At 39.6% G+C, this 15,700-nt stretch overlaps 1 protein-coding gene and 1 pseudogene across 7 annotated transcripts in view; both read left to right on the forward strand.

Annotated features, from left to right (window-relative positions):
* The window catches only part of Ankrd17 (ankyrin repeat domain 17), a 177,527-nt gene that overhangs the window by 150,209 nt on the left and 11,618 nt on the right, over positions 1-15,700 (forward strand). The gene's annotated exons all lie outside the window — the stretch shown is intronic.
* On the forward strand, positions 7-879 carry LOC147830272 (protein phosphatase 1 regulatory subunit 15B pseudogene; annotated as a pseudogene).

Consider the following 15,700-nt stretch of genomic DNA (forward strand, 5'->3'; position numbering starts at 1 on the left):
TGTTGAAGAACAGCCTGGGAGGACCAAGCCAGTGTAGTTGACGACTCTGACATAGAAGATGACCTTCCCTTTTCTTCTAGACTGGCTTGTGGTAACAAATTGATAAATTTCATTTTGGGAGGTGCATCCATTGACCTGGAAACAAGTTCTGATTCAGAAGGTGAAGGTTGGGATGAGGAAGCTGAGGATGATGGTTTTGATAGTGATGGTTCCTTGTCAGAATCAGACCTTTAACAAGACAGTGAGGGACTTCACCTTTAGAATTCTTTCTACAGGGTAGATCTTTATAATCCCCAAAACTTCACAGCAACAATTCAGACCACTCCCAGAATTGTTCCCGAAGAACCTTCTGATTCAGGGAAGGATTTGTCTAACAAGTCTGATCTAGAGAATTCTCCCCAGGCTGGAATCTTTTCTGAGACCCTTGATGGGATTCTGAGGAGGAAGATGACTGGGAATCCAGTGCAGATGGGGCAGAGTCTCAAGCTGTGGAACTCTTTCTGTAATTCCGATGACCCGTATAACCTTTTGAATTTTATGGCTTCCTTTCAAACATCAGGAAAAGATTTGAAAGACTGTCTTGACTCAGAAATATCACCTGCGTCCTTGATGGCCTTTTCTGAGTGTTGTGGCTTACTTTCTCATAAAGTGCCAAGTGTTAGGGTGCCAAGATGAATGCCAGACTTGCCACAGCAGGAGATTCTCTCTCTGGAAAAACACACATACATCAAAAGAGAAAAGGTAACTTTCTTTGAAGAAGTTACTGAGTACTGTATGAGTGGTGATGAGGATTGCAGAGGACGATGGGAAGGATTTGCAAGGGATGCGTGTAGGTTCCGGAAAGGAATTCAAGAAATGGAAGATGCTATTGGATATTGATTGACATTTGAGCACAGAGAAATAATGTTTAATGGACTTCAAAGAACTTAATGTTTTCCAGCAATGTTGAATTGACATCCTGTCGCCCTAGCATACACTACCTCTTTCTTGAGAGGTTTCTTTTAAAAATGAATATTGGGGGCCAGGATTGTAGCTCAGTGACACAGCACCTGCCTGGCTGAGGTCCTGAATTTGATCTCTGGGACCCCAAAAAAGAATATTGGCAGCTGTTCTTTTACTTTTGACTTTTTTTTAATTAGAGGTAATTTAACCTGAATCCAATGATCTATCTAGCTTAGTATTTTTTGATAACATATCCCACACAGAAACTACAGGTTTGAAGCCAGCCTTGATAATGAAAGGTATCTTTGAATCTTCTCTTTTTTGATTTAGTTGGATGTGTTCTTAAATGTCCTTTCCTTGCTTGAGATGAAAAGGAGACCCTTTGAGTTGTTAATCTTGCACTTTCAAAACTCATTTTCTTGGGAACAATATTTATAGGGCTTAAGACCCATTTTCAGTTCCAATTTAAATAACTTATATTTGCATAAAAATTTTGCCCCCCCCAACATTTTGAAATTAGTGGGCTTTTATGTTTTTCTATATATTTCTTTTCTTTCATTGATTTAACCTGTCTGCCTTAAAGCTAAAAATATAATCGTGAGTATGTTGCCAACTTAAAGTATACTGTCTGTGTCACTTAAAAAGATTGACTTTTATGTGTATGGTATTTTTCTACATTAAGTTCTACTTAGGTTTCCAAGGGCTGCCACAACATACACGTGCAGTACTCTCTGGGAGTTTGGAGAAACTGCGTATTTCTGCCAAATTTTAAATATCAAATATATATGATTTCTGTGCAAACTGTTCTTTGGAGAGGGTCCTGAACATATTATTGTAGTTCCTGAGTTAATGTAGCTTTGTATCTTTCAATGGGCAGAAATTGTAAAACGATCTAGAAAAAGTAATAATTGCATCATAGGCATTTGCTTTTTTAAACTGAAAACCCTAGAACTTTGTAAGAGGAAGATAGGAGACATATCAGAGTAGTTTGCTTTTGTTGAAAATGTGCAACAGAAAATCAGTGTTATTAATATGCTTCAGCACTGTCACTTTTTAAACTTGTCAGGGTGACACTGTAAACTTGGAACTGGGCAGTTCTGGATTTTCAAGTTTGAAATGTAAAATACTAATTTCAGCTAATGTCCAGGTTTACTGTGTTCTACTATTTTAGCAACGAGAGAAGAAATGAATGACAGGCTCATACTTTCAGGAAAGGGGAAACTACATATTTAACAACTAGAAAGTCTTAATATCGTTAGCCCAAAGTTTACTTTTGAATCAGAGTCTTACCATTGACTGGTTGTGCTCCGTTTCTGTAGTTAGATTTCATGTGGCATATAACTGTTAGGTTGAGGGAATGTTAGCCCACTCTTAAATGGTCTGTTTTTCCTCCATGTACCTCCTGTCATAGGCAGCAGAAAGCACAGAGTACATGACCGCTTTGTTTCAAACTTATTTCAGTGTGAGGAGGCATGTTTCATCAGATGTGCTGGCAGGTTACTACCTCATTTTATAATCTGCCTGGTCATTATCTTATTTGATTTGCTCTAAGAGCTGCCTCCTGTGTTAGGTTTGTTCACTGCTGCACACACAGAGTGCAGCACCATAATAGTTGATCAGATTTTTGCAGAGTCCTTGTTCTATGTGTTTTGTGCACCTCCACTTCGGGCTTCTTAGAGACTGCACATCCAGAGTGGTTCATACCATGAAAACAGTCTGGCTCCCAGCTCCAGCTGTGTCATTTGGAAAGCAGGCACCATTTGCCTTGCAAAAAACTGTGTGACTATTCAGAGGTATTCTTTTCGAAGTAGCTGGAACCATACTATTTTGTTTCAGAGACTGGGGTTGTATTTTGTGTTTCTGAAATCCAGCACCTCTGCATATTGGAAAATAATGGGACATCTTCATAGTCACTGGACTTTGGAAAATTGTTCCCTTGGGAATCGACCCTCACATCCAACAACCAATGTTTTTTTGTTTTTTGGTTTTTTTTGGTACCGGGGATTGAACTCAGGTCCTTGCGCTTTCGAGACAGGCGGCTCCACCACTGAGCTAAATCCCCGGCCCTACCCTCACAACCTAATGAGTAAAACCTTGCTTAGGAATTCTCCCCTATACCACCCTCCTTTAGAAGTGACCATATAGTGATAAGGAAGACAGAGGAATTTTTTACAGTTGGTCTGAAGGGGGAAAAATGTGTGCTGTCATCCCAGCTCCAAATGTTCAAGTGACATCCACCCCTTAGCCTGCAGCCCTTGCCAATCTTTAAAAGCAAATCCTGGGAGGTTTAAAGTAAATACTTTATGCAGTCTAGTCTTGTAATGGTGCTTTCAGTGTCAATGTAGCAGGAGAAAGGAAGTGTACAGACAAGTGGAATTTGCATTTCCGAGTGATGAAACATGGTGACACCTGTTCCTCTGTAACTTGAAATCAAAACTATCAGATTTTATTTTTTATAATTTAAGGAAGGTGAAGTTAGGGGACTGTACACTTTAAATTGGCCTCTTTAAACCAGTTTGGAATTTTATCGCTAAAATTCTATTTGTGTATATAACTTAACTAATTTGTAAATTGTGATAAATATGTTTGCAATTATTAAAAAAAAGCCAGCCAACTATCAACCTATCAGTGGACTCATCCAGTGATGAGTATTACACACCCATGATCCAGTCACCGCCCCAAAACCCCACCTCTGAGTGTATGAAGCTTTGGGGGGACATCTAGATAACACACCATAACATTCTGCCCTGGGCCTTAAAAGACTCACACATATCCCTTTATGTATTTTTAGTCCATCTCTATGAGTTGCCAAAGACCTAACAGTTTCAGCATTGCTGAAAAGTCTAAGTCTAAAGTCCCCTGTGAGACTCAAGGCTAACTCTTATCTGTAAGCCCCTGTAAAAATGAAAAGAAAGCTGAGCATGGTGGAGCGCACCTATAGTCCTGACACTTGGGAGGCTGAGGCAGGAGGATCACTATGAGTTCAAGGTCAGCCTGGGCTACCTAATGAGACCCTGTCACAAAAAAAAAAAAAGAAAAGAAAGGGAAGTTAAATGTTTCTAACATAAAATGGTATAGGATAAACATTCTCACTCAAAAGGGAAAATGGGACGAAAGTGCGACGGAAATACAGCAGGGCAAAGAGTAAATCCATAGTTCATGTCCAATAGCCAGGGCAATCTGTGGTAAGATGTGCACTTCAAAGGGCTTAGCACTAGGGGTGCTTGGAGCCCTGAAGGCCTCTCTCTTGGACTTTCTTTGCTTACTCCTCACAGCTTTCCTCAGACAATCCATATTCCTGGCTTTGCCAACATCCTAGGGTGTCCACTGTAGCTTTGACTTCACTTTACAGCTTCATGAACTCCCCTCTCAGGGGCACACTGCCTGGCCTCCCAGGCCTTCTTCTGAAATCTAGGTGGAATCCCTCCTGACCCCAGAACTACTGCATTTTGCATGAACCTAAAACCAGCGCCACGTGGATGATATGAAGGTCTGCTGCCAGCTGGAGCAGTAGCCAAGCCCTTCTGCATCCTTCTGGTGGTTTCAAAGGCCTCTTTAGAAAAAGCCTGGATGGCTGAGCGCAGTGAATTGAATTCTGTGGAATCAATTCTTAGCCTCTAGGCTGTTGCCGTTCTGAAGCGTGGTACCCTGGGCTGTCTTCTAAAAGCTAAGTCTTTCACCTTTGCAGTTTTGAGGCTGCAAAGAATGGTGCCTTGCATGTGCTCTCAGGCCATCTTTGCTATTGTCCTATTCCAAAGTACTTTGCTTTCTAATGCTATTATTTGCAGCAATCTGCTTCTCCATTCCATCTTTGCTTGCCACAGCTTTACTGGAGCTTCCTTTCTGGTCAAACTCAAAAATTTCTAAATTATTCAGGTGGGCTCTTTACTCTTGGTTTTCAAGGTAGAGCTGGCTAAAAGCCCCCAATAGTAGCCATGCCACTGCCTCAACATTACACTGCCTTGAAATTTCTTCTGCCAGATTAATTAGTGCAATGCTGTTAACCTCAGTCTCCTGTAATGTCTCAGGACAGGAGCAAAATGCAGACAAATTTTCTGCCAAAACATAACACACGTGGTCTGGGGTCCAGTAGCCAGTGTAATTCTTGTTTCCAACTGAAACCTCCTGAGCCTAGTCTTTACCATCTGCATTCTTATTAGCATTCTGGGCTTCTGAGCTCTGACAAGAATCTCCCATCAAGCTTGGCTCATAGCATTCTTGGGTTACTTCTCCAGCCAGTGTCTCCAAATGTTTCCAAACTTCCCACATGGCCCAGTAGCATCACAGTATTGCAGATAGGTAAGTTAATTAGATATCCTGTAAGCAGTTAGATGGGGTCAGCTCAGGAGGAGCCAACATGGAGGACAGTCAAGATACATTCGCTGAAGGCCAGCATTGTAAAAGGAGAGAAACTACCATGCCCATGTAAGATAAATAGCAGTGATTGATATTCTAGTTTGTTTGGTTTTTTTTAGTACCAGGGCTCGAACTCAGGACCTTGTGCTTGTGAGGCAGGTGGCTGAACCACTGAGCTAAATCCTCAGCCCCAGTGATTGATATTCTAAATAGTTATCAATCTCCTGGGTCAGGGACCAAGATCTTCCAGGAAAGACCCTGACCCACCCTTTACCACTGAAAATCTTGCTCATTCCTTGTATGCTTGCCATGTGACTTGTTTCCTCATTGGATCCTCATTTAATCAATATTACCTAAGCAACTATACTTGTAATAATCTTTTTGGTTGTTCATAGTTTTGTCTACCTTGTGATTTTTCATTGGATCAATATTCCCTAAGCGACTGTACTTGTAATCTCACTAGTTTTGTCTCACCTTTAACCCGCCTCACCCCATGGCTTTGTCCCATAAAACACCTATGAGAAGTTGGGTGAGCGGGCAACCCACTTGTCCCCCTTCTGTCTCTTTTAGACAGAAGCTTTCTTTCTCTCAATGAATTTTCCTACTCTTAACCTCTGTTGTTTCTAGAATTCATTCTTTGATCTTAGAGAACACTACCTCGCATTTCAGATACCTAGTAGGTTTGGAAGTTACGTCTGTTCCCCCTATATTAACAGCAGCGACCCCACTTCTCTGGTACCAAAATCTTCTTAGTTACTTTTTTGTCGCTGGAACACAGAAACTGACACCCACAAGTTAAAATAGGACAGGTTTATTTTGGCTCATAGATTGTAGAGGTTTCAGTCCACAGTCAGCTGACTCCAAGGCAGGGTGGCATGGCAGGGGGCTAGCAGAGGAGAAAGAGCTCATGGTACGTCAGGCAGGAAGCAGAGAGGGAATGAAGGAGGAGGAGGGAGTTAAACTTCTGGGCTGCACCCCCAGTGACCCATCTTTTCCCACCAAGCTTCACTTCCCAAAATCATACCCAGCTATAAACCCATTAGTGGATTAATCCAGTGATGAGAATCACACACACATGGTCCAGTCACCACCCCAAGGCTCCACTTATGAGCGCATGAGGCTTTGGGGGACATCTAGATACAAACCATGACAATTGTCATAAAGCATAAAGTAAACCAATAGTAGTGGTTTGTGCTCCTAATCCCAACACTCATTAGGCTGTGGCTCAGGATCACTGAGACTTTGAGACTAGCCTGGACTGCACAGCAAGACTCTATCTCTAAAACAAACAAGAATAAGTAAGTTATATAAAAAATTAAGCCTAAACTGCCTGGTATTTTGGTGTGCACCTGTGATCCCAGCACTCAGGGAAGCTGAGGCAGGAAGATTCCAAATTCAACCCAACCCTGGGCAACTTAGTAACTTAACAATATGCTATCTCAAAATAAAAATAAAAAGGAGGCTGGCAGAGGTGTGTGTAGCTTAGTGTGAAGACCCTAAGTTCAATCCCCAGTACCACTAAATAAATAAAGTTCAATCTCCAGTACGAAGAAAAGAATGAAAGAAAAAGAGAAAGGGAGAGGAGGTAAGGAAGGCAGGTGGCGTAGTTGTGTCCTACTATGAACTAGCTGAGTCATTAAAGCTATATTCAGTATAACATAAATTTCTATATATAATAAAGGAATTATAGGTGTTTAATTTTAGGGAAGATTAATAGCTGTATATTGAAGAGTGAAAAGTAATGCAATCTGTTTTCAAGATTAATATTTTATATTCAAGGGCTCCTTCTCTATAGGGACAAAAATTTGAAGAGATTTTATGGTAAATATGATAATATAAAAATAAAACCCAAGAGAAAAGTTAAAAAGTAAAGATTGCCAAAGGACTCTTAGTGAGGTAGCTACTAGCATATGTTTAAAAATAATAGTAATTTGCTGAGTGTTCAGCACTGCTGACGTGAGTTGCCACCCCAGTACCTATGTCAGCAGAATCCCAGCATGAGCAGCTGTGTGATTCTAGTGTCTCGATCCACTTTGTAGGACGAGTGTGAGAAGGAAGAGGGAATAAGGGGTGCTTTGTCTGCTGCTGTTTCTCCTGTGGGCTTTTCCTTCAGGTGGGAGAAATGAAGGTGACGATAACAGTAGTAACCATTAGTTAGGTGTCTGGGAATTTTAGAAATGAGATGGCATACGGTGAAGCCAAAGGAAAAAAACAAAAGGATGATGTAAGAGGTATACTCTTATCCTTTGGCCAAGACTAGAGGAATCTGAACAGAGGAGCCAACATTTACTGTAAATAGCCAATGATTACAAAGTCTGAGATACATTGTCTTTCTCCATTTTTTTCTCTTTTTTGTGTTTTTTTCATTGTATTTCTAGAATGATTTTATTCTGCATAGTTTTTTCTGGCATTCCTCAGAAAATCAGTTTTATCCCTAAACATAGAATAAATGTGGAACAATGTATTCTTAGTGTGTGGAGCTGAAACTAAACAGTTGATTAAAATGTCTGTATGTGAGTGATTCATATTCACCTGTTTATACATAAAAATAAAATGGGTTTGATTCATCTGCTGACCGTCAGTATGTGTCAGCTGATCACTAAGCTTTGTTCCTCTTCTGTAAATTTCGCCTGTTAACTTCCCCTGCAACCCCCTATAAAAAGAGTCTCGGACTCTGGGCTAGTCGCCTCTCTAAGCTACTTTGCTTTGGGAGTGCCGTCTGGCCAGACTAAGGTCTGTTTCACTTTCAAAAAAAAAAAATGGGTTTGATTTTCATATTCGTTAAAAAATAGAAGAGAAAAAGGGTAAAATCACAGTGTGGCTGCCCAGTGACATGGGATGTCTTTGACAGTTCATTTTAACAATAGAGTGGATTCCCAGGGCTTAGTGTTTCCAGGTATATGAAATCATGCCTGTTTTGCCAGGTGTGGTGGTACACACGTGTAATCCCAGCTTTCAGGAGGGTTGCCATGAGTTCAAGGCCAGCCTGAACTACATAGCAAGACCTTGTCTCAAAAAAAAAAAAAGCCTATTTTATATACTTAACTGTTTATTAAATCAGGTTGTACATTATTTCAGGAACTCTTAGATAAAATTCACTAAGTGTGATGAATTTTTTTTTTTTTACCCAGGGGTTTGGTATATATATGTTGAAAAACACTTTCATTGGGCTACATTCCCAAACTTTTTTATTTTGAAACAGTCTTGCTAAATTGATAAGTTGCACAGGCTGGTTAGAAAGTTCTGCCAGCCGGGCATTTAGCTCAGTGGTTTTGCCACCTTCTGCGCAAGCGCAAGGACCCAAGTTTGACCCCCGGTACCAAAAAAGAAAGAAAGTTCTGCCTCAGACTCCCAGACTGCTAGGATTACAGCATATGCCACCATGCCCAGCACATTGTACTTTTTGTAACAGAGCAACCAATATAGGTTTTTAATACTTACTTGCTTTTTTATTGATTGATTGATTGGTTGATTCATTCATTCATTCATTCATTCTGTTTGTTGTTATTTTGGGGGGTTGGGTACTTATTTATTTCTTTTATTTTTGGTTTTTTGAGACAGGTTCTCCCTTTGTAGTTCAGGCTAGCCTAGAGCTGGCAGTGATCCTCCTGCCTCAGCCTCCCAAATGCTTGCCACCATGCTTAGCTTCCTGTGGTTTTTTTTTTCAGACAGGGTTTCCCCATATAGTCCAGCCTGGTCTTAAATTCACTGTCTAGCCCAGGTTGTTCTCAAACTGCTTATCTTCGTGCCTCAGCATCCATAGTGCTGGGATTACAGGTTATGTGCCACCATGCTCAGCTAGAATTAACTTGCTTTTTAAAATACATTGTTACATTGTTGATACAGAATGTCATTGAGACCATTAAAATTGCTTTCATTGCTATATTCCAAGAAGTTTTTAGTACAAGAAAATTCACCTTACAAAACATTCTGAAAGAATAGTTCAAGAAACAGCTATATTTCTTTCACTTAAATTTACCAGTTATTTAAAAGATTTTGTTGTATTTATTTTCCCTTGTTTGTTTTTTGTTTTTGAGCCATTGGAAAGTTAAGATGTAAGAAACTGGGTATGATAGCTCATGCCTGTAATGTCTGTGACAGGATGATTGCAACTTCAAGTCCAGCCTGGCCAACCTAGCAAGAGACCCTGTTTCAAAATAATTTTTTTTTAAAAGTCTGAGGGGTTGCTGGGGAATGTAGCTCAGTGGCACTGTGCCTGCCTCCGCAAGTGCAAGGTCCTGAAAGGTCCTGAGTACAAAACCACCCCCCCACCCCCACCCCCTTACCAAAAAAAAAAGTATGAGGGGGAAAAGCTATGAAAGGTATATATAGGACACTTGAGACATAAAAACATGCCTCACTTAATAACATTTTCTTTTACAACCACAATACCCTTATCAAATACCTAACAGATAGCATTAATTCAGTAATAATAACATGGTATGATTTGCATTCAAGCATTCCCAATTATCCCAACACCATTTTTATAGATTTTTTTTCTTTTTAAACCAGGAACTGCTCCTATGTCACAAACTGCATTGGACATGTCTCTTATACCCCCCCTTTTGAGACAAGGTCTCCCTTTGTAGCCCAGCTAGCCTTGAATTCAGTGATCCTCCTGCCTCAGCCTCCCAAGTACTAGGATTACAATTGTACATCACCACGCCTGGCTTGCCCTTTCAAAAATCATTTTAAACTTTCAAGAATAGTACAGATAATCTTGGCACATTTCCCAGACCTGCCAGTTGATAACATGTCACGTTCTTCCCTGTCCCCACCATGTGTGTCTATATGCGTGTGTGAGTGTATATGCTTTTTTTCTTGTGCCATTTAAAACAATTTTTTCTCTATTTTTTTCCCAAGTCACTTTAGAGTTAGTTGCAGGTATCAGACTCTTACTCTTAAATACTTAAAGTTTTAAGCACATTCTTTTCCATAACTGTTCTGCAGTCATCAAATTCAGCACATTTTCCATTACTATAGTATCTGATCATCCATATTTCTATTTCAGTTGTCCAAATAGTACATTTTTTTTGGTCCTAATACACTTAGGGATTTCCTTTCACCAATATTCAAGTTAGGATAGGATTGCAGATTACGTTTAATCCCCTTGCCTATTTAGTCTCAAATAATCTAGAACTATTTTCTTACTTTGTATCTTTCAGACATTATTTTGAAGACCAGGCCAATTGCCTGATGGAATTCCTACTTTTTTTCCTGCCATATCTTCATGATTAAATTTATAGTGTGTTTAATAAACACTGAGCTGAGCTGGGTGTGCTGGCACACACCTGTAATCCGGCACTCAGGAGCCTAAGGCAGGAGGATCACCAAGAGTTTGAGGCCAGCCTGGGCTACATAGTGAAATCCTGTCTCAAAAAACCAAAAATAAGGAAATAAAAATAAACACTGAGCTAAGTCCTCTGAAAAGTACAGAGTAGCCGGGCATGGTGGGCACACCTGAAATTCCAGCACTCCAGCATAGCCTGGGAATTTAGTGAGACCCTGTCTCAAAGTTGAAGACAAGACCAGGATATAATTCAGTGGTAAGGCCCTGGGTTCAATCCCCAGCATTGAAACAAAAGGAAGAAAGTGCAGTGTAATTTTCCCACAGGGCACTTTTTAAAATTCGTAAGTCATAACCGTTTGCATGCTAACTCAGGACCATTTTTCTTTCTAAATTGAGATGGATTTACCATAATGTCAATGATGCTTAGCTTCAAGGGTGCCTCATTTGCATTTTTTGGGGGGGTTACTGGAGATTGAACTCGGATCCTTGCGCTTATGCAGCAGGCAGTGAAACCACTGAGCTAAATCCCCGGCTCATTTGCACTTTTGAGGTCCAGAACATGGTTTTGTATTTGTAATTTTGCAATCTTTTCTAAAAATGGTTCCCAAAACTGTATAAACTTAATTTCCTACAAAACCTAGATCTGGCCCATCCTCTGAAACCTGTTTTTTCCTGTATATATCAGATAGTATCTTTTAACTCTAACATGACTCTGAATTACTTTTTTTTTTTGGTACTGGGGATCGAACTCGGTACCTTGCACTGGCGAGGCAGGCGGTGGAACCACTGAGCTACATCCCCGGCCCTGAATTTCTTTTTGTTTTTATTTGCTGTACTGGGGATTGGACCCAGGACCTTGCTCATGCTAGGGAAGCACTGTACCGCTAAACTACATCCCCAGCTCTGCTTTTCTTCCCTAATTGAAAAATTATATAGAAATTAAAAAATTTCTTTTCATGGCAAGAAATGTAGCGCCATCTAAGGAATCTCAAGGGAAATATTGTTTGCTATAAGACTGTGTAGGAAGCTGAGCATTGTGATGCATTCCTATAATCCTAGTACTCTGGGAGCCAATGGCAGGAGGATCACAAGTTGGAGCCCAGCCTGGCTAATTTAGTCACTTGGCAAGACTCTGACTCTAAATTTTAAAAATGGTATGGAGGGGGGGTATAGCACAGTTCAGAAGCCCTGGGTTCTCTCACCAGTACTGCAAGCGTGCACGTGTGTATGTGTGTGTGTATGTCTCTGTGTGCACATGCCCATGTATAAGAACATCTTTAGAATCATCCAGGACTTGTGGCAGCTATTTCTCCTTTGTATTTCTTTGTCTTTCTCTCTTTGTCTCTCAGGACATATGTGATCTGGCATTTGTGATCTCTTTCTTGTGAGGCTCCTGTTTTGCTGTCTTCACACCTAGGCTGATTCATCATCTCATCTTGTATATTGCCACTACTTTCTCTGTTCATCAATTGCTACTTCTTGCATGAGGAATGTGATGGGCTCAGCTCATGTGTTCAGATCAGGCCATGCTGGCTGGCCTACAGTGGGCCATTCTTGGGTCCCATGCCTGTGCTTAGGCCAGTGGGCCTGCAGGAAGAAAGCAGCAAACAGACTGACCCAGGAATGATGGAAACTATGGCTACTTAGGTCTGGGATTCTGTGAAGGCTGCAAATCTCTTAATAGGTGAGCAAGAAGACTTCATCTGTTCATCTGTTCACAGCATACAAAGTGTTGTTTTTCTTTACATTTGATTTGGTTTTTTTTTTGGTACCGGGGATCAATGTTTTTCTTTACATTTGGTTTTAGAAGGAAACAGGAAAGGAAAGGGAAACCTGATCCAATGAAACTTAGGGCAGGCTCCCAGGGACAGATCTAGGGAAAGTAGGGTTTATTTGCTCTTGCCATCCTGCCCTCCTTACCTGTGTCTTGGTGGCATTTGTTTTCAGTTGTTTTTCAGAGATATAAGTGTGCCTTTTCAATATGTAATTTTTTTTCAATATGTAATTTAAAGAAAACTTTCAGATTTTTTCTCTTATGTTTATACATTCTTCCGTTGTGTTTTTATTTAGCCATTTCAGAAATAATTCTTTATATCTAATACTTTCCAGAGTTTTTTCATTGTTTCCAGTTTTACTAATTCTTAATTATGCTGCTCTTTCATGTATGTCTTTTAGTTCATGTGGTATTTTAGGTTATAACTTTATTGTATGCTTTCATTGTCTTCTGTAGGGATGCTACTGATCCATTCCTCTTTTATACATAATTTAGCTGCAGTTCCATTCTGGGTTTTTTTTTTACCAGCCCCTACAATTATTTTTATTTACTTTTTTATAGCAAAACATTTATTGATATATTTTAGGCATACACAATGACAACACTTATCATAGGGAATTTGCACCTATACATGATACATCCTACCTCTTTTTTCCCATTCCTTCTCCCCTGGAGCCACTCCCCTCCCTATGTAGAAAAGCTTTGTTTGCTTCTATTTTCACTTTTTTTCATTGGCTGTTCCTTTCTTCCTCTCCCTTTCATGTTCCTCTGCCCATTTGAACATTTTCTTCTCTTCCCAATATCTATTATACATTTTCCTTATTTTCACTTTCAGTTTCTTACATCACAGAAACAATGCACTATTTGAACATGTGTGTCCAATTTATTTCACTTCAGAGTATAGTCTCAAGGTTCATCCACTTAGCTATAAGTGTCTGAAGCTCATCCTTCTTTATGGCAGAGTAGTACTCCATCATATTAAAAAACACATCTTTATTCATTTGTAGGTTGATGGGGATTTGGGCTGTTTGCAATATTTAGATATTACGAACTGTGTCGCTTATGTATAAACATGGGTGTGCATATATCACACATGTATTATGCTTTTAATTCTTTCAGGAAAATACCAATAAGGGGAATAGCTGGGTCAAATGGAACCTCTAGTTGTACTTTGTTGAGATATCTCCACCCCGATTTCCACAGTGGTTGCACCAGTCTACACTCTCAGCAACAGTGAAAAGAGTTCATTTTTCCCAACAGCCTTTCTAGCATTTATTATTGGTTGATTTCTTTTCTTTTCTTTCTTTTTTTTTGGTTGATTTCTTGATAACAGTTATTCTTTATGGAGTGAAATGGAATTTCAGCATTGCTTAGGGATGCTCCAATGACCATTGATATTGAACATTCTTTCGTATATTTATTTACATTTTTCCTTCATCTGAGAAGTGTCTATTCATTTCAGATGCCCATTTTTGGAGTAAATCTTGGGGGTTCTGATTTTTTTGAGTTCTTTATATATTCTGAATAGTAGTCCTTTATCTGATAAATAGCTGGTAGAAATTTTCTTTCCATGCTGTGGGGTTGTCTCTTCACTCTGTTGGTGGTTTCTCTTGTTGTGCAAAAGCTTTTTAGTAAGATGAGTATCAGTTGTTGATTGTTTGTAGTACTTCCCATGTGGTCTGGGTTTTGCTGGGTTTCTTACTCCTGTGTTCCCAAGCATTCTACCTATTCTCTCTTCCAGCTGATACAGTGTTTCTGTTTTAATATTTAGATCTTTGATCCTTTTCAGGTTTTTTTTTGTTTGTTTTTTTTTTGGTACCAGGGATCGACCTCAGGACCTTGTGCTTGCAAGGCAGGCAGTGGAACCACTGAGATAAATCCCTGGCCTTGATCCATTTAGATTTTAAGTTAGTGCATGGTGAAAGATATGGGTCTAGTTTCAATTTTCCTCTTATGAAAAACCTGGTTTTTCAGCACCATTTATTAAATATGCTTTCTTCCAGTGAAGGTGTTTGCCTCCATTGTCAAAGATAAGGTGGCCGAGTATGTCTGGAGTTGTTTCTGCATCTTCTAGTCTGTTCCACTGGTCCTCAGGCCTGTTCTTTGCCAGTACCATACTGTTTTTATCACCATATCTTTGTAGTATAATTTCAGGTCAGGGATTGTGATACCTCCAGCCTTGCCCTTGTTGGTCAGAATTGCCATTGCTATTCTAGATCTCTTCTGATTCTAAATGAATTTTAGGATAGGTTTCTCTAATTCTGTGAGATATACTATTGGAATTTTGATTGGAATTGCATTAGATCTGTACAACAATTTTGGAAGTATGGTCATTTTCACTGTATTGGTTCTTCCTATCCAAGAAGAAGGGATATCTTTCCATTTTCTGATATCCTCTTCAATCTCCTTTTTCAGAGTACTGTAGTTTTCAATGTAAAGGTCTTTTACTTTCTTCATTAGATTGATTACTGGGTATTTTGAGTTTTTGGATGCTATTGTGGAGACCTGTCTTTTTTTTTTCTTTTGGTACTGGGGATCAAACTTTGGACCTTGTGCTTGTGCAGCAGGCAGCGAAACCACTGAGCTAAATCCCAGGCCCTTGGATGCTATTGTGAAAGGCGTTTCCCTCATTTCTCTGTCAGTGAGTTTGTTATTTGTGAGCAGGAAGGCTATTGATTTTTAGTGTTGACTTTGTATCCAGCTATGCTACTGAATTTGGTTCTCAAATCTATTAGTCTTTTGGTGGAGTTTTTGGGGTCTTCTATGTAGAGCATCACGTCATCCACAAATAATGATAATTTTTCTTCCTTTCCTATCCTTACTCATTTTATTTTTTTTTTTCTTGTCTAATTTCTCTGGCTAATGTTTCCAGGACTGTATTGAATAAGAATGGTGACAGTGGATATCTTTGTCTTGTTCCTGATTTTAGAATGAAAGCTTTCAGGTTTTGTCCATTTAGTATGATGTTGGCTTTTGGCTTGTTATGGATGGGTTTTATCAGATTGAGATAAAGACTATATCAGTTTTCTGTATTGTTTTTAATCATGAATGGGTATTAGACTTTATCAAATGTTTTTCTGCATCGATTAAGATGATCATTTGGTTTTTGTCCTTGGCTCTGTTAATATAGTGTGTTACATTTATTGATTTGCATATTTTAAACCATCCCTGCATCCCTGGGATCACTCCAACTCAGTCATGATGTATACCCTTCTTGATGATTTGCTGCATTCTGTTTGCCACTTTCTTATTGAGGATTTTTGCATCTGTGTTCATTACAGAGATTGGCCTATAGTTTTCTTTTTTTTTGGTACCGGGGATCGAACTTGGGTCCTTGC

Source organism: Heterocephalus glaber, unplaced genomic scaffold (genome assembly GCF_053883595.1).
Source record: "Heterocephalus glaber isolate CG9 unplaced genomic scaffold, H.glaber_assembly_v1.0 deba00000281, whole genome shotgun sequence".
NCBI lineage: Eukaryota > Metazoa > Chordata > Mammalia > Rodentia > Bathyergidae > Heterocephalus > Heterocephalus glaber.